This window comes from Marmota monax, unplaced genomic scaffold, assembly GCF_021218885.2.
Source record: "Marmota monax isolate L192 unplaced genomic scaffold, Marmota_monax_Labrador192_F-V1.1 WCK01_AAM20220418_F8-fsc00394, whole genome shotgun sequence".
Taxonomy (NCBI): domain Eukaryota; kingdom Metazoa; phylum Chordata; class Mammalia; order Rodentia; family Sciuridae; genus Marmota; species Marmota monax.
Genome location: NW_026694845.1, coordinates 708,805 through 726,657, shown reverse-complemented (window position 1 = coordinate 726,657; position 17,853 = coordinate 708,805). Strand labels below are relative to the sequence as shown.

Sequence of the window (17,853 nt, the reverse complement as noted above, 5' to 3'; positions counted from 1 at the left end):
AACTATTTTTAAATGTAAAGTTAAACATCAACTAACAACCTAAATATAACAACCTTCTGAATATTTTTAAATTTATTTAGAAAATATCAAATAACATCTAGGAAACAATAGTCACATCAAGAGTTTGCAGACCTTTTAGAATGAGCCAATACTTGGAAAACCATGGTCCAGGGCATCTGTTAGCTCTGACTGGCATAGATGTGCTTGGAGGTTATAAACAATGAACAGGAAATTCCACTGAACAGTGAAGTGTTTACCTTAGTTGACAAACAAATCCATATCCCCCAGAGAAGGTCCATCCTGTTCCCTGCCTGAAATTTTCTTCCCTGCCATGCCATCTCTCACTCTGTGGCCCAGCTAATTGCTGTTCACCCCTCAGCTGTCAACCTCAGCATCCCTTCCTCCAGGAAGGCTTCTCTGATCTCCTGAGTCAGAAGTGGCTGTCTCTCCTTTATGCCTCCCCACCCCCACCCAGTATCCTGAATGTGCTGCCCCTATTAGAGCACTGGATGCCCCTAATTGTCTCATGAGTTTTTAAGGGCCTCCAGGGCTGTTCTGTTTGTGGGTGTGATGCTGATGCTCAGCACCCTGCCTAGGATGTGTGTGAAGCTCTTCATAAATGCTTGCCTGATAAATGAATAGTGAACAGTCTGTGAATCTATAGGTCATGTGATGTGGGTTTGTAAATCCTTCCCCTTGGTAGAATTTCAACATGAAATTGTTTCTTATTATACAGTGTTTACCTCATTCTCATCTCCTGCCCCAGAAGCAGATCTCCAGGCTCTGTCTCCTTCTCCCCTGGAGACAGGCCTGTGCACCGTGCATTTGCATTGACCAAAAGCTGCTGTTCCAAAAACCCTTCTATTATGGCCAACCACTACTGCAAGTCTGCTCTGAGCTATCAATGAAAATTAACTCTGAATATTCCACAGCGAGTATTTGCTCCCATTCTATTTTCCTAACATGTTTCTGAGCTGCCCCACCATTTTTTCCCCCTTTACCAGGGGCTCTGCATCCAAGGAAGTCAACTCTTTCAGCATAAGTCCAGCAAGACAGAAGCAGGATAGGAAAAGGATAGCAAAAATATAGCCACACAGCATATTCCAAGGGCATTTTATAAATTTATTTTACAAACTCAAATTATATAGAGCAGAAGTTGTAGAGCAGATTTGCTTTGCAAAGTAACTTCATAATGTACTCACAGCCATATAGGAATGATTTGGGACTCCCTGTCTTAGAGAGAATTCAAAGCATACTTCCTCCTTTTCATACTGCTAGATTAGAACCAAGACTGACACATCAAAGGTTGCATATCTACTCTCTGTGCTTTCTGAAGCCTAAATTTTTAAAGTACAATCAGACCATTAATTATTCTTGCCTATCTGTAGGCCCCTTCTCTTTCCCTGGATCCCCACCTGACACTCTATGGGCATTTCATATGGGAAAGATAGTTTTCATGGCTGGGGTCACTGCCTTATGCCACCCAGACGGCTCAGAAAGTGACTTCAAAATTTCATCATTTCACTTTGAGCTATTAAAGACAGAAGGCCAGCTGGTCAATTGCTAAGATTTGGTGCTGAGTTCTAGGGATTTCTCTTCCCCACTACATCGGTGGTCCAACTACTTGTGACAGTGTCGAGTGGGGCCAGGGTCTTTCCTTGATTCTTTGGAACAATTGTGATACTCTACTTTTAATGAATCAGACTAAGCCTAGAGGAAGTTGGCAGATGGAGGAGGAGGAAGAGAGAGAAGGAACTGTCTTTATAAGGCTTTCTTGGTTGCAGATGGACAGTAACCAAATGCTCTCAATTTCTGAGTTTCATCCTTTGGTAAAAATGGATGGACTTTCTCTCCTGAGACAAATATAGTAAGCATATACCCAAAACAGTTTGTACATAGATTGCCTTCTGTCTCCCATTTCTAGAAGTGACCTCTTTATGGACCCCAAGTTAAGAAACCCCAGGCTAAGGAAAAGATCACACCCCAAGTAGTGATCACTGGGGAATGGAGAAGAATGTAAGCAAATTATCACCATCAGTAGCCTGTGAGTCACCGGACTGTCCCAGTAACTCATCCCCCTGTGTGGGCAGAGGAGCCACACATAAAAGACCACAGGAAAAACAGCATCAGATAGGGGAGACAGGCAGTTTGGAATTGCCTCCAGAATTATTCCTGCTTGTGACAGGTTCTGACTATAACAATTCCAGCAGAATGCATCCTCTTTCCTAACTTCAGAAATGCTTATCACACTGGATTGAACTTGGCTGTCTAGGCCTGTTCCTAAAACGTCCTAGGACAGTACCATGCTCCTTCAGCTGTGCCTGGTGCTCAATAGGTATTTCTTGAATCCAGTTGGTGCATTAATTAGCATGCTCACAAATTAGTAAATGAATTTGCATAAAGATATTACATTTTAAGGGCCACCTGGTCTTTCTCTATGACCCAAGCGAGGCAATCAATAAATCTCAAACTATTCTGGCCAATGGACATAGTCCTAGAGATAGAAAATTTGATGTGGGATTGGGGTTGTGGCTCAGTGGTACAGCGATCGCCTTGCACATGCGAGACCTGGGTTCGATTCTCAGCACCACATAAAAATAAATAAGTGAAATAAAGGTATTGTGTCCAACTACAACTAAAAAATAAATATTAAAAAAAAGAAAATTTGAGAGTGTGATAGGAACCCATGAGACGAAACCCCAAAAGCCAATTTACAAACAATTTATAGATTGATGGTGTTTGAAGGCAGGTTTTTTTCAAGCTTTAAAGTATTTAAGAATCACTTAGGGATCTTGTCAAAATGCGCATTTGGATTCATAGGTCTGGGACCTGAGATTCTATACTCAAGACTTTAAAGTTCTGATTTAGATAATGAGTTGTTCCTACTACCCAACATGAACATCCAATTAAGAGATTGCTCTTTGAGACAAAATGCAGGAGGTAAAGTAAAAAGAAACAAGAAAAGTCAGCACCCTAGATCCTCTCTGGGTAACCCTGGGGCCTCTGTTGCTACCCCATTCGTAACTGGGATGCTGATGTCTTCCTTTTCTCTACCCCGCCCCCTTTCTCCTGAAAGCTCAGAATACAGGTTAGAGGAGACATATGTTTGAAGTTGGAAGAAAACCATTCCAGTCCCTTTCTTCCTTCTACCTGACAAAACAGTAAGTAGTTAATATTTTGCTATTGTGGTATATTGTTTTTTTTTTTTTTTGTCCATGACTTCCGGCTCATGACTCCCTCCATAAGGCAAATTGCAGATGCTAGAATTTCTCCTCCCCAAAGCAAGTTCTAGAACTCCAATCTTCCCCTTGTCTTCCTATGTTGAGATTGGCCACAAAGAAATTCTCTGATGTACCTCGTCTGATGGTAGATCCTAAGACCCCCATTTCAGAAGGGGTCCTGCCCCATCCAGGGAAGCCAAGAAGGATGTGAACAGACAGGTCTTGCTGGGCTTCCCCCTCTCAGTCTATTAGAGATCGAACAGACCCTTCTTGTCCAATCACATTTCCACATGGTTGTCCCTGCTTCATTGTGTCTCTGCAATGAAGTCTTCATTAGATCCCAAACAGATGGGGTTCAGAGATCTTCCAGAGAGTCGAACATGTCGCAGTTCCAGGAGGGTAGCATACAGAGAGAGCATGGAAGCTCTGTACCCCTCACACAAACCTTGCCCTGTGTGTCTCTTGTAATGCCTTTTATCATAAACTGCTCAATATAAGTGTTTGCCTGAGTTCTGTGAGCTGCTCTAGCAATCACTGAATCCGGGGCGGGGGGGTGGGGGTTGTGGGCACTCTGATGTGTAGCAGTCAATCAAAAGCACAGGTAAAACAACCTGGGTTTGCAATGGGCCTGTGACATGGGGACAGTCTCGACGAGCGAACCCTCAGCCTCTGGGATCTGGTGCAATCTCCGGATAGACAGTGTCAGAATTGAATTAGGGGACACGCAGCTTGCCTCCACTGTAGAATTGCTTGCTTGGTGTGTAGATGAAACCCCCTACACATCTGGTTTCAGAAATGATCTGTATTGATTGTGAAATAGAAGAAACTGAGTCTGAGTTTATTTTTCTGTGGCATCAGAGTGCGTACCTAGAGAATGGACATTCCAGGCAGAGTTTAACATCATATTTCAGGTGAGATATTTAATCTGTTCCCTCCAACCCCTTTCCTCCTGTCATTCACCCAGAATTTCTCAGTTTCTCAACCGGAGCAGTACCCATACCCCAGAGTTAAGATCATAAGATGAGAGAAAATTATAACACACACATTGTGACCCATTGACTTTTTCTGATCCACAAGATTCATTCTTCAGGTTTTCTATAGGTAGAAATAATATGAGCCATACTTGGGTCCCGATTCTGACAACCTGAACCTTAAAGAAATGATACAAGGGGAAAGTTTCAATTATTTAAAAGTAGAATCAACAAAACCTAGGAGACTTCAAAGGTCATGTAATCCAATATCCCACTCAATGCCCGAATCCCTTCTTACAGTATACTATCACATGTGGACCTATCTGGGCCATTTGACTCAAGCCCCTCACATGAGAGCAGGCCCCAAACTACCCTTTCACATGCAGTCTTAGTCCTGAACCACCGGCCAGATTTGCTCCATTTGCCTGTACCAAACAGCTCCCAGCTGCCTCATCTTTTGGTCTTGTTACTCATTGATCCCTATTTATGAGCTTGGTTTGTCCTTTGGGTCTGACATTCCATCCAGATAAGAGCAGGTTGTAGTGAACTGTAATCAAGTTGGTGAGTCAAAGTCCAGGCCAGATAAGGACAGACCTCCTACTTTTCTCAAGTTGACCTCCCTTTTTGAGTTTTTATCCATAGAAACCTAGCTCTGTCTTCCCTGATCTTTTCTAGGTCACCTTCTTGATGTCAGTCTGACTGTGCTTGTCTCCTAACAGTGTCGCTTTTTCCTGATGCTCCCATCCTTTCTCAGCCTTTAATCAGCTCTTCTGGACTGAACAGGATTCAGTTCACAGTAGCATCCTTCCTGTCCTCAAGAGGCAGGTGAGGTCTTGGTACCCAAGCATTGAGTCCCTACACCAGAGGCATCGGGTGGGATTCGGGGATCTGAACTTTAATAAGCATTACAAGAGATTCTGCTGCAGGTGATCAGAGACCTAACTTGGAAAAACATTGATGGGAATTTTGGTGTCAGAGTACTCTGGAGTTCAAGTCCTGTCTCTGCATCTCACCAGTCATACAACCTTGGGGAAATTGTTGATCTGTATTGGCTTCAGTTTCCTCATTTTTAATAGGCCGATGATAAAAACCCATCTCTGAGATTTAGAACTACAAAATGATGTTCTATAAAGTGCTTCATATAATTCAAGGCAGGTTAGTAAGCCCTCATTAATGTGAGCTAGCATTGCTATTAGTATAATTGCTTTCTTTATCTTTAGGATAGGAATTATTAGAAGATAACTGTTTATCACACGTCCTTCATAGCTGGCTGAGATTTTTAATTGATGCCTGTGAGTTCTTCTGATCACCCTGTGATTTTCCTCTGCGTGAGTTTTGTCATTCCTATTGGTAGTTGATTACCATTTCCATGCATAGCCATGGGCCTTGTATTTAGTAGGGAATCAAAATTTGCTGAATATTTTTAAATGAGCACATGCCATCTGGCCAGGCCCTCTGTGCTCTACTCTCCCTGCAATATCACACATCTGTTCGTCTTCCCTCTCCAATTGTTCTCCAAGGATCCTTTTGTCATATAGACCTGGTTGGGTTCCTTCCTGGCCTGACCTGTCCCAGTTCCCCATTTTATGTGAAGAGTGCCATCCCATGGGATCTCAATGATGCCTTCTTTACATTAAAACTTCAGATTCACTTAATCATATAGCATTTGCATTGTGCACATATAGAATGTTAGAAGGGAGAGATAATGAGAGCCAAGGCTGGTGACTTGAGAGTAAGGGTTGGGGTGGTGGGTGGGGGGGCGGGGGGAGAACGTGGCTTTGATGATCCATAAGGAATAGGCAACCACATTCCCTTTCACAGAAGTGTTCAGTTGAATTTTTGGTTTTGTTCATTCCGGTGCTCTACAGTTTTGAAAAATTTCATTTAATTCAGGACTTGGCAAAGAGTATCAAAAGAATAATTCAGAAGACATTGTCACAGAGTTAAGAGACAGTTGAACCTGCTCTGTGGATAAGTTCCATTTGAAGTCCTCGATCAGTGAATAAGTGCAGGTAACAGCCACACAGAGAACATGCATGTAACTACAGCTGTCCCTTGCTATCTGGAGGGAGGCAATTGGTGTGGACACTGAACCTACAGATGCCCCAGCCCCTTATATAAAATGGCACAGTACTTGCAAGTAACCTAGCAATCCTCCCGTGTACTTTAAGTCATCTCTAGATGACTTATAATACCTAGTATAATAAAAACAAGCTGTAAATAGTTCTTACACTGTATTGATTAGGAAACAATGACAAAGAGGTCTATATTTTCAGAACAGACCCAATTTTTTTTTTTTTTTTGCATATTTCCAATCTGTGATTGATTGAATCCATGTATATGGAAACTGTGGTTCTGGAAAGTCGACCATCATGGGGTTCCAGTGTTCAGAGTTTGAAGGCAGTAATAGAGCATGGGGTTGGAAGCAAAGGAGTGTTTTTTTTTGGGGGGGGGCATCTCTGCCATTTATAGGTTGTATGTGACCCTGGGCAAGTCACTTGAGCTCCCTGAGCCTCAGTTTCCTCCTCTGTAGAATGAGAGTAATACTCAGATTTTACTTCCCAGGGTTGCTCTGATAATTATATGTTAAGCACGAAGCATGAAGCCTGGGACGTAGTTAGCCCAGGACTGTTACTGTTTTAGTCAGCTTTTTCATTGCTGTGACCAAAACCCCCAAGAAGAACAACTGAGAGGAGGAGAAGTTCACTTGGGGATCATGGTTTCAGAGTTCTCAGTCCACAGATGACCAACTCCACGGCCTGAGGTGAGGGAGCACATCTTGGGGGAAGGGCCAAGCAGAGGAAAGCTGCTCAGCTCCTGATGGGGTTCAGAAGCAGAGGGGCAGGGACAAAGGGGCTGCAGAGCAGATGCAACCTTCCAGGACATGCCCCCCAGTGACTCACCTCCTCCAGCCATGCCCCAGCAACCCACAGCTCCCACCGAGTCAGTCCAATCATGAGGATGGACTGATTCGGTCACAGCTCCCATAATCCAATATTTTTACCTCTGAATATTCTTGCAATTAATAGCAGCTTTGTGGTGGGGGGACACCTCATATCCATAACAATATTGTCCACTGTTCCCTTCCCCTGTGGCTTTGATGCTGCTTATAACCAGTGGAAGGGGAGAGAATGCCTTTCCGATTCTGGTTCCTCTCTGCTTTTGACACCCTCTTTCTCTGGTGTCCTCTTATCTGTTGGTTCATATCAGACTGGTCACTTCCTTGTAGCTGAGCCAACATACTAATTGCAGGGAGTTCATGGCCGCTCTATCTACAGTTTCTCAAAGTTCAGCCGTGAAGGTACATTGACTTCCTGGCTTCCCATTCATTCACTATCACCTGAGTTCCTAATTGCTATTGCCTAACCAGGTGTGTGCTCGCCTCTCAGGAGGTGCATTTCTCTGCAGGGTAAATATAATTGCATAGAACATAAGCATGATTTCCGGGAATAGCTTCCCCCCAATCCCATATTTTGTAGAGGGAAGTTTCATGGCTCAACGAATTCCAGTCTTCTCAATCATTAGATCCCTTTGAAATGCTTTAGAAAAATACAGCTTCCAGGTCTCCCTCCTAGTTCTTTTAAATTGAAGTCTTAGTGGCTATGAACCTCTGGAATAAAATAAAAAACTAGGATTAGGTGCAGAAATAGTACAATTTCTGAGATGAATTGTTGCCTAGTCAACTGATGGCCGTTGCATCCAAGTGGCCTCTCTCTTTTTCACGTGGGGTAGAGCAGAAGAAAACTTAAGATTTTGAGTTTCCTGCTTCCTGATTCTCTCAGGAATGCTGCAGACCCCACCTACGATGGCTTTAGGCTTCTGAGAGGCTTCATCTCCTTCAAGTTCAATCGTGACTGCTCTCACAACAGTGCTTTCCAGCCTTCCCTGTAAAACCCCTCTGGAGTGTGCACTGGCTCCAATCAGTGCCCTGCACTAGGGGTATAAGGATTGAGCCTTCAACTTGTACTTCATTTGCTTCAGTGACCTAAGACTCCATGAGAAGGTGGAAGTTTATATTCAAACGGGGTGAGTCAGCTCAGCCATTGGGAAGAAGAGGTGGCAGAAAAACAGGAAGAGTCTGTTGTATTCTGCTGCCTTTCCTATCCTCTACTATCCCCCCTCCCCTCCCCTCCCCAGCAGAACACAACAGACACTAGTATGGCAATATGTAAATCAATGGATGTGTAACTGATGTGATTCTGCAATCTGTATATGGGGTAAAAATGGGAGCTCATAACCCACTTGAATCAAATTGTGAAATATGATATATCAAGAACTATGTAATGTTTTGAACAGCCAACAATAAAAAATTAAAAAAAAAAATAAAAAAAAAAAATAAAAAAAAAAAAAAGAAGAGATGAAAATGAAAAAAAAAAAAAACCAGGAAGAGGAACAAGAGGATTCCTATTTAAGTTACATGGGCGGGGGGCAATCCTAAAGCACATGAATTGTACTCTCTGTGAAGGCTCAGAATGGCTGAGAGAACGAGGTATCACATTAGTGGCCTTGTGTGTGTTCCTGACTCCCACTTACTCTGATAGGGGAGCCCTCCTTCACACGTTGTGTTCCTGAAGAGTTATGTGCAAACAGCTTCTGCAAACTGGATCTGCTAAGGGCTGCTATCTTCTCCCACTTGGCTTTCTTTCTGTTGGCAGCAGCTCTGAACACCCGAGCTCTTAGTGCCTCTCTCTTGCATCTGTCAACAGGCAACTCTGTAAGTGGATTCTGAAGGGCCCTCCCTTTTTCCTGGTGGAGAGGGGACGCACCATCTCCTCGGTGCCTCGTAACAGTTGCATGAATCGGTTTTCATCACATGATGTTTTGTGTTTCGAATGCTCCTCAGGTGGTTCGGCACCCTGATTTTTTTTCTTCCCACTCACCCAGCCTCACCCCACAGCACGCACGCACATTGTAGAAAAATGACAGGGAGACATTCAAAAGACAAAAGGAGGAAGTTCTATGAAAGATGAGCTAGAGCTCGATTTTGAATTTTGCTTCTTCAAGACAAGGAAGTTGTGTTGGGTGCTGCCACAGTCTGGCTGGGCACACAATCACGAGCCACCACACAGCTTGTAGATTCAAACAGCAGCTCTTTATTCCCGAACTCACACCAGCCGTCTACAATCACGTTCTGGGGAAATCCACGTTCTCTGCCCAAATCCACCCCCACTGGGCTTCTATCTCCCAAAAAATACTGTCTGAATCCTGTGAGAACTCAAGGGGAACTCAGGCAGCAGGATACGCCCTATTCCCAGCAGGAGTAACCTTAAACCTGGAACCACCCTAAACCGGGATAGTCCTAAACCAGGAACGCCCTAAACCCAGATTATTCTAAACCGGGAACACCCTAAACCCGGATCCGCCTTGGTCCTTGAGCAAGGTCACCTACATGCAATGTCACTGCAAAATGTCCTTCCACTAAGCAACATGGGGTACGCTGGCAAGGAAATTGTCATACCTACTTGGCTAATGGCTCCCAGCAGGGTGCTCCTGTGTGGCCTTGTACCATATTCCTGTAGCATCATCTGGAATGTGTTGCTGGCCTGGGAGAAGGAGGGAGAAAGATTCAGGCAGGATGGGAGAAGGAGAAGGGTGTGTGATACACACAGGAGTGTCTTTCCATCACAGCACTGGTGACGTTCGGGGGCCAGATGACTCTTTGTTGTAGGAGATGGTTCTGTGCATCCTGGGGTGTTAAGCAGCATCTATGACTTCTACCCAGTAGATGCCAATAGCATCTTCCCTCCCAGAAAAGATGTCCACAGACATTGCTAAATGTCTCTCGGGGGGCACAGTTGCCTCCGGTTAAGGATCAACACATGCTGTTGAGCTTGCATTGGTCTGAATCTGTCCATGGAAGAACTTGTCTTAACCATTCCTCTGGTGTTTCTTAGATATTTCCTTCTAATAACTAGCCTTTCCTTGGCCTGTCTTTAACTGTGTGGTCCTGGAAGGCCATTCTGCTTCCTCACACCTCCAGTGACTTGGGTCTGTGCCTAGAGTCAGCGTCCTAGGGCCCTGCCAGGATCCATCAAGATACTGGTTGGGTAAAATGTATTGAGTGTCGACGTGCAAGCCAGGTCTGCTGCAGGAACTCCAATGAGAGCCATGAGGTCTCTGTCATAAGGAAGCTCACCACCCTGCAGCAGGAGGCACTGTTGAGGGAAGGTTTCTAAATTATGAGAACCAGGAGACACATTTTGAATCCCTCTTCAAATCTTTCCTCTCACAAAGAGAGACTGAGGTCAGGGTGAGCATGGGACTCACCTGTTGATGTCCCATGTCCAGGCAGAGATGGGATTGGAGGGCTGTGTGGATGATAGAGTGGGTTCTCTCTGGTACTTTCGCTGTCTCTCTAACTTTAGAATACTAGTGACCTAGGGCGGTGGTGAGACAGGCCCAGAGGGCAGAGTGTCAAGGTCCTCAGTGGGAGGAGGGTCTCCATAAGGATGAGTGGGCTATAGATAAGTGGGAGGTGGCTAGAGAAGGAGCCCTAAAGGAGGGATAGGATCCAAAAGGTGAAATTGGGCACCGGCATGGCAGGAGGTGACAGAGAAACAGTGGCAGGAGCTGGAGTTGTAGCTCAGCGGAAGAGCAAGGCCCTGTGTTCAATGCCCAGCACTGCAAAAACAACAGCACCAACAACGGTGGCACGAAGTTTGGAAAACAGGGACACCAGGGAAGAGCAATCCGATGGGTCGGAGAACAAGCTGGCAGAAGGAAGCGATAGGAAGGAAGGGAAGCTGGAAATCGGGGACCGTTAAATTAAAATGCTCACTAATGAGAAATAAAAAGTGTGAAAAAGCATTTTAAGCTAAAACAGTATTTTGTTTCTTTGTCACATCCCCTTCGTTGTCCATTTGGGTTGTTTCACATGTGCATGCATCCATAGGAGCAGTGAGTGCTGGGTGCTGGGTTAGGCCATGAGTGCTGGGTGCTGGGTTAGACGATGAGTGCTAGGCGCTGGGTTAGACCATGAATTGTTGACCATGGAGATTCTTCACTTCCCACCCCTGTGTCATTTCTCTCCCAGATCGTCCTGGACTTCCATGGGCGCTGCTGAGTCTTGGATGCCCAGGCTCTCTGGATGATTGGCAACCGGAATGAGTTAGCCTAGAGATGTTCAGACCGCCTTTCTATAACCACAGAAGAGGTGTCAACCGCAGATAGATCCTTGGAGCAAACAGAGATCTGCTCAGAAGAGCTTTTGAATAAATGAAGTTGCTCTGAAGGGCCTTGGTGTTGAAGTGACTTGTCACCAAAAAAAAAAAAAAAAAAAAAAAGGATATATTAGAGGGCTGGGTGCCGGAGAAGCACCTGCAGCATCAGGATTTTCGGCGTGACACACCTGTCCTCTGGGGCTTGCGTTGCTAGCCTCCAGCTTACCGTGTGAAAAAGATACAACATGCTTGTTTGTGCTTAGTGTGCGTGTGTGTGTGCTTCTCTGGTCTGTGGCTGTTTAACTTCCCACATGTGCCTGTCCTCCTTTGTGAGCAGACCTATTGTCTTCTTGGAGGTCACACTGTCTCCACCGTCTCTCCCACTCCAGGCTGGGGTGTAGACTGCTGTGCTGGAGTCAACTGCAGTCCCTGGGGTCGGGGAGGGGAGAGCTTGGAGGGGTGTGAGATCAGGGAGGGGGTAGTTGGCAAGGGGGTGGCATTGCCCAGGCTTGCAGTGTGGAATAGTGAGGATTGCTGTCAGCTCTGACTTTCTCCCTGTACCCTCCCAGTCCCCCTCAAGCATTTTCTTTGGCCATAGTGTTCTCTTTTTCTCCACCTTGTGTGGAGAGATTGCTTGTGTTTATTTTCTTGGTATCAGGGGTTGAACCCAGGGGTGCTTTACCACTGAGCCTCATCCTCTGCCCTTTTTAGTTTTTATTTAGAGACACGGTATTTCTAAGTTGCTTAGGGCCTGGCTAAGTTGCTGAGGCTGGCCTTGAACTTGTGCTCCTCCTGCTTTAGCCTCCAGAGCTCCTGGGATTGCAGGTGTGCACCACTGTGCTGGGCTATTTCGGATATTTAGAAAGTCATTGTTTAGACTCCTACAGGGAAGGCGACCTTCTTAAGCATCTCTATCATGATTTGTAGGAATTCAAAAGGAGAGTGAATGGGATCTGTTTGCTCTTTGAATTTATGACTCATAGCATTGACTATCTATGTAGCACTTACCCATAACAGTATGCATGCAACAAAGTATTTGTCAAAAGTATGAGCTGATCAGGGACTCCCATGACTTTCCCAGGTGATAAGGGCAAAGTAATGAGGGGCAAACGCATGTGTAGTCACTGAAGTAACCCACAGCTACCTTTACCTTATTAGCATAGTGGAAGCACACCCCCAGGTGGAGAGTCACAACGATCATGAGACATGCAACACATAGCATGATATGATAAAGAAGAGCAGAGGCTTGACACAGTCCAACCTCCACATGTGACATCCAGAGACCATGTTCCTGCCTAGCCTGTACATGCCACAAAAGCTGTACCCATTTGTCCCTTGCTGGAGTTAGCCTGGGATTCCTGCCCCCCAGCAAGAATTGTCTCCTTTCTGGCTCAGGCAGAAGCCCCCTCATCAAGCCTTGACTGTGCTTCATTTCTTTCTGGGTCCAATGTCTGTTTAACTCTGGTTCCAAGAACCTGAGATTGGAAACAGTTCCAATTATGATGGTGTGATAATCCCATGAGTTAAGAGCAGAAAGATTAAATGGGTGAAAGGCTTTAGATGTGGGGGTCTGGACAAGCCTACCTAGGTAAGATGAGGGAAATGATGCTAAGAACGAGAAGGGTTCTGGGCTAAGGGAATAGCCTGAGCAAATGCCCTGGGGCCAGCAAGATAGCTGTTGGCATGTTGGAGAAACTGAATGAGAGGCAGGGCAGCTGGGCTGTAGCAAGCAAGAGGGAAGTACAATAGGGGATGAGATTGGAGCAAAAGGCCAGGGCCAGATTCTGCAGCAGTGGGTTTTTTTCTCTGAGTGCAGAGAGAAGCTGCTAGTGAGTTTCAACTTGGACACTCACATCTTAGGTATTTTGGTTTGCTTTGCATTTAGTTGAGGCATAACCCACCGGAAAGTGTTCAGATCTTAAACACACCTCCAGTTTTTAACATATATATATACCCAGACTAGGATACAGAATATTTCCATCACGGACTTTGGTTTTAAGACCACTGTTGCTGTTGTGTCAAAAACAGATTGAAGAGACTGAGGTAGAAGGATCTCAAGTTGGAGGCCAGCTTTGGCAGCGTAGAGAGACTGCCTTTAAATAGATAGATAGATAGATAGATAGATAGATAGATAGATAGATAGGCTGGGTCTATAGTTCAGCAGTTAAGTGTCCCTGGGTTCAATCTCAAGTATGAGGAGGTTAGGGGCAGGATTGAAGACAGGGTGGAAAAGGGAAGATCAGTTATAAATGTTTTGAGTCCATTTGGCAGAGTGATGATAGGCGTGGGATAGCAATGAGGAGGGAGAGAAGTGAGAGATTTGAAAAGAGTTTTGGAGATGGAGACAATCAGACTTGCCATGGGATGGAGGAGGAAGTGAAGGAAATACTTATCCCTAGGTGTGGAGCCTATGCCACTTGGAGGACAATAATCTCCTCACAGAGATGGAGTAGCTTAGTGGAGGACAGATGTTTGGGGGAGAAGAGAATTGGAAAACCCCATTCTGGACATGCTCATGTTGAAATACCCATGGAAGATGCAAGTGAGATGTCAAATAGGACTGGATCAAAGATACAAATCCGTGAGGCATCAGCATAAAAAGGTGAGAGGGATCAGCAGTCATGGGTAAGATTACCTAGGAAAATGAGGAAACAAGGAAAAGAGAAAACACAGGCCTCGTGCTTAGATGCACGTAATGGAGGAACCATCAAAAGAAACCGAGGCAGAGAAATCTAAGACAGGAAGAGGGTGTTGTGGAAGACAAGAGGGAAGCACGCTGGTGCACACAGTCATGGTGCATGTGTGGGGGGCGAAGGGAACAAAGTTAAAATATTTATGCCCATCGCATCTGGTGATAAGGAGATCAAGGTGACCTTAAGAAGTCACCCCTGTGGAGCAAGGTGGGTATCAGCCAGATCTGACAATAGGAGGTACTTAATGGAGACAGGTTTTGATGGTATTGAAGCAAAAGGAGAAATGTAGTACCGAAAGAGAACAGACGGTGGCACACGCCTGCAATCCCAGCAGCTCAGGAGGCTGAGGCAGGAGGATAGTGAGTTCAAAGCCAGCTCAGCAACTTAGCGAAGCCCTAAGCAACTCAGCCAGACTCTGTCTCTAAATAAAATATAAAAAGGGCTGGGGATGTGGCTCAGTGATTAAAACAAAACAAAAGAAAAAACAAAACAAAACAAAACAAAAAAAAAAACAGACACCGGCTGGTCTGCAGAGAGTCACTTGGCATAAAGGGAAATTTTTAAAATGAGAGCTTAGCTGTCTGTTAATGGGAATTCTCCAGGATAGAGGGAGATGCCTCATCCAGAGGAAAGTAGAGAGAGCTTAAGGACCCAGGACCACTAGGAACCCAGGGCAGAAGTGGAAGAGAAGAAGATGGACACAGGCGTTGGTCAGTTGGGGGTTTGGTAATGAGAAGATGAAGAAGTTAGGACCTATTTCTCTTTTCTGTTTTGAATGAAAGCCAATGAAAGTGAGGTTGGGGCATGGAGGCCTGAGGATTGGATACAAAGTCCTTGTATAAAGGAGTTGGAGAGTGAGCCCTGGACACGTCTGGATAGGTAGCTGACCACGAATGTGTGTCTGTTTTAGGTTTTTGATCAGAAATGGAAAGCGGAGCCACTCTTGTGAGTTTCCCTGATCCCAGACTGTGGTGCTGACTGGAGAAGGCAGAGTTTGAGTGGACAGAAAGAGGAGCAGGGGAGAAACTGTGATCAACTGGGCAATCCAGGCCAGCCAGGAAGGCCTGGGCGTGAGGGGAGAGGGAGCACCCAGGAGCTCACAGGAGCTCACAGGAGGCACAGAAGGCTATATGCTGAGCCTCCAAAAAGAAAATTCTCTCTCTGCACCATTCTTTGTCATTAGTGAACAGAACAGAGCACTTGCCTAGAAGCAGGGGGTGACACCTAGTGGCCACTCCTGGGAGTGCAGCTTCCTGGTCGTAGGTCATCAAACCAGGAGGTGGTTGCCCTGTTCCACTTGGGCGGGGGTCCATGCTTTTCCTTCTCCCCGCAGCTGTCCCTCAGCATTGGGTCCCACTGGCACTGGGCATTCTAAGGCGACAGAGTGAGTAGGGAGAAGGGGACCTGCAAAGCCCTGCTGCCCAGGTTCAGACAAATGCCAGGTAGTGACACCAACGTCTTCTAGCCCACAGTGGTCCTGGGAAATTGCCCTCCTCTCCACCACCTCCCAAGAGTTGACTGTCCTTTGTGATCAAAGAAGGTCCTATTGTCCCTGGCTCTGCTTGACCCACGTACTGGGATCTGGCTTAGTGTGGGAGGCCGCCATGTCGTGTGACCAGCATTTTCCTCTCCTGATTGGTTTGAGGCACTGTCAGTCACTTCCAGTGATCTGGCCACCTTCAAGTGGCTGTAGAGGGTAGCCCCAATCTTGAGAGTAGTAAAAATGTAACAAATGTGTCTTCATGCGTAGGGTGCCTTCCTGCAGCCCCATGGGGCTGTGCTCACCTGTTCTTTAGTGATATTACCCTCTGCCCTGTTTGGGATAGGATAGAATGTTCCATGGAAACGCCCTTTGTGTGTCCCCTTCTCTTGCTCTGCCCTTGGGTGTGGCCTTCCTAGAAGTCAGTCAACCTGCTGACAGCAGACATTAGGAAGCTAGACTCAACCCCCTGAAACCTGACCCCTTGCCTCATTTGAATGTCTTCTCCTCAATAAAAGGGGTCAGCGTGTGTGTGTGTGTGTGTGTGTGTGTGTGTGTGTGTGCTCTCTCTCTCTCTCTTTCTGAGGACCCTTAAGGTCAGAGAAGCCATCACAGGACCCCCAAAGAGAAAGGTATGTCTGTCTCTTGTGTGGTTATTTCGTGCAGCCCAGTTCCCCTGGAGTGACTCTGAGTGTTTTTTGGCAACGGGAACACAACAGCTTAGTCCAGAGAGAATCACAGCTGTCTCCCCATCACAGGTTCCTGTCACTTGTCATAGCTGGCTGAACTTCTGGGCCAAAGAACCAGGTGCCTCTTAGTGTGAGGCTGTTCTGCCCAAGGGCAATACGAGGACCATAATAGAACAGCTTGCCCTTTTTGTAGCACCCCCACCCCCTCTTTTTTTTTTAATCTCAACAACTTTTATGGTTCTGGCCTGATTATTTAATGTTTAAAGCATGATATTTACACCAAAGCATGTTTCATAAACTTTAAGGAGAAAGAAATAACTTCATAGCAACGCGATCTACTAGAGGGAAGGCGATACCTGATGTCCTTTCAAAAACTAAGAGAGCAGGTCGGGAGGTAGTTGAAAGAGAAGCATGCAAGACTTGGAGTCCCACAAACTTGGCTTCACATCCCAGCTCTGCCAATGACTAGCTGTGGCACCTCTGGTAGGTCCTTGACCCTCCTGGGTACTTAATGTCCCCCTGGGTGAAGTGGGGTAATCCCTCCTTCCCAGAGCTGTTGAGGTGATTAAACAGGGTACCATCTAAGAAGCATCTAGAATAGACACTCAGTGAATGTTATCTTGAAAATACATTAATTCAGGTCATCCAAAGCTAGTTATTTGGGACATAAATTATGGATCAAGCATTGAAGTAGACACTTAGTGACACCACATAGCACAGCTGCCCCTGTCCCCCGCCTTTTTCTGGTACTGAGGATTGAAGCCAGGGGCACTTTACCACAGAGCTCCATCCAAAGCCCTTTCTATTTTTTATTTTGAGACATAGTCTTCTTGCTAAGTTGCTGGGGCTGGCCTCAAACTTTTGATCCTCCTGCCCCAGCCTCCTGAGTTGTTGGGATTACAGGTATGTGCCACCGTACCTGGTACATAGCGCAGCTGTTCAGACAGATAATTCTAGTTTGAATCCCAGATTATCACTTTCTAGCTGTAGAAATGTATATAACTTCTGGGTCAGGGAGGATAATCTATTATTAACAATAGAATGATCATTATTGTAATAATTATTGTAATAACTATGTAGTCTAGGTAGCATGCCCAGCACAGTACCTGACATATATAAAGTTTGCAAAATGACAGTGATTATAAATGAATATGATCATGCTGAAACATTAAAGGGAGGAGATGCTTTTGGATCACATTTAAAGCCAGAAATGCAAATGATTTTATTTAGAGCATTAAACCCATTCTTAAACCAACTTCAGTTGCATTAAATAAAATGTGAGGTGCTGTTTCCCCTTATGTACATCTACCCATCACTTCCTAAATATTTAGAGCAAGAGAGATTTTCATTTGCTCCAAAGAGGCATGTGGTAAAATACTAAAATGGAAAGGAAGGCTGTACAATCTCTATAGAGTGCTTTTGGAAAAGTGTTTTGAAGATTTTAGATGTCTTTGCCAAGAGTATATTCCCTGTCCCCTATACCCTGGGTGCACATGCCCTAATGTCCCCTGGGGAAATCCCTGTTGAGGGTCTCTATGTGCTTTGGTTCAGCTGCCTTAACTGAGAGGAAATGCAAACTCAGCTTGAATGCCCCTGGGGATCCTGGCTCAGGCCTGCAGCTAGCTCCCAACCCTCACTT

General features: G+C 45.4%; 1 long non-coding RNA gene across 1 annotated transcript; it reads right to left on the bottom strand.

Moving 5' to 3' along the window:
- Positions 1 to 9,262: 9,262 nt before the first annotated feature.
- LOC131423485 (uncharacterized) lies at positions 9,263 to 11,901 on the bottom strand. Its single transcript, XR_009225122.1, has 2 exons — positions 10,460 to 11,901; positions 9,263 to 9,735 (listed from the first exon to the last, which is right to left on the bottom strand). It is a non-coding gene; the product is annotated as an uncharacterized LOC131423485 (long non-coding RNA).
- Between the last annotated feature and the right edge of the window lie 5,952 nt (positions 11,902 to 17,853).